We start from the raw sequence: 1,153 nt of genomic DNA on the forward strand, positions 1-1,153 counted from the left end.
ATATAATGTTTTTTTGAGTTGAGGGGGACTTGCCCCTTTTGTCGAGATGACCACAAAGATAGAGATAGAGAGAGAGAGAGAGAGAGAGAGAGAGAGAGAGAGAGAGAGAGAGAGAGAGAGAGAGAGAGAGAGAGAGAGTATCTGCAACATTCAAACAGGATTTCTCTGCAGATTAGATCCGGCAGAATGAAAGACTCTGGGAAAAGCTGGTTAAAGTCAAACCTTGGATACGGAATGAGCGAATGAGGGAGGGAGGGAAGGGGTCGACGTGGGGCGCGTGGAATGCTCGCTGCGTCTTGGGTCTGGCCTGCTACGAACAAGCGTTCGATAGTTGCCCATGTAGCTCAGCTCGTTCGGCCCAGCCTCTTGACCACACACAGATGTCTCGATGTAACTCACAGAAGAAGATATTACGGCAGTGTGCGCTGACGGTTGTGGCCCGTGTTGTGATGGTGGTGGTGGTGTTGTGATGGTGGTGGTGTTGTGATGGTGGTGTTGTTGTGATGGTGGTGGTGTTGTGATGGTGGTGGTGTTGTGATGGTGGTAGTGTTGTGATGGTGGTGGTGTTGTGATGGTGGTGGTGTTGTGATGGTGGTGGTGTTGTGATGGTGGCGGTGTTGTGATGGTGGTAGTGTTGTGATGGTGGTGGTGTTGTGATGTTGGTGTTGTGATGGTGGTGGTGTTGTGATGGTGGTGGTGTTGTGATGGTGGTGGTGTTGTGATGGTGGTGGTATTGTGATGGTGGCGGTGTTGTGATGGTGGTGGTGTTGTGATGGTAGTGGTGTTGTGATGGTGGTGGTATTGTGATGGTGGCGGTGTTGTGATGGTGGTAGTGTTGTGATGGTGGTGGTGTTGTGATGGTGGTGGTGTTGTGATGGTAGTGGTGTTGTGATGGTGGTGGTATTGTGATGGTGGCGGTGTTGTGATGGTGGTAGTGTTGTGATGGTGGTGGTGTTGTGATGGTGGTGGTGTTGTGATGGTGGTGGTGTTGTGATGGTGGTGGTGTTGTGATGGTGGTGGTGTTGTGATGGTGGTAGTGTTGTGATGGTGGTGGTGTTGTGATGGTGGTGGTGTTGTGATGGTGGTGGTGTTGTGATGGTGGCGGTGTTGTGATGGTGGTAGTGTTGTGATGGTGGTGGTGTTGTGATGTTGG

Source organism: Panulirus ornatus, chromosome 58 (assembly GCF_036320965.1).
Source record: "Panulirus ornatus isolate Po-2019 chromosome 58, ASM3632096v1, whole genome shotgun sequence".
Classification (NCBI taxonomy): Eukaryota; Metazoa; Arthropoda; class Malacostraca; order Decapoda; family Palinuridae; genus Panulirus; species Panulirus ornatus.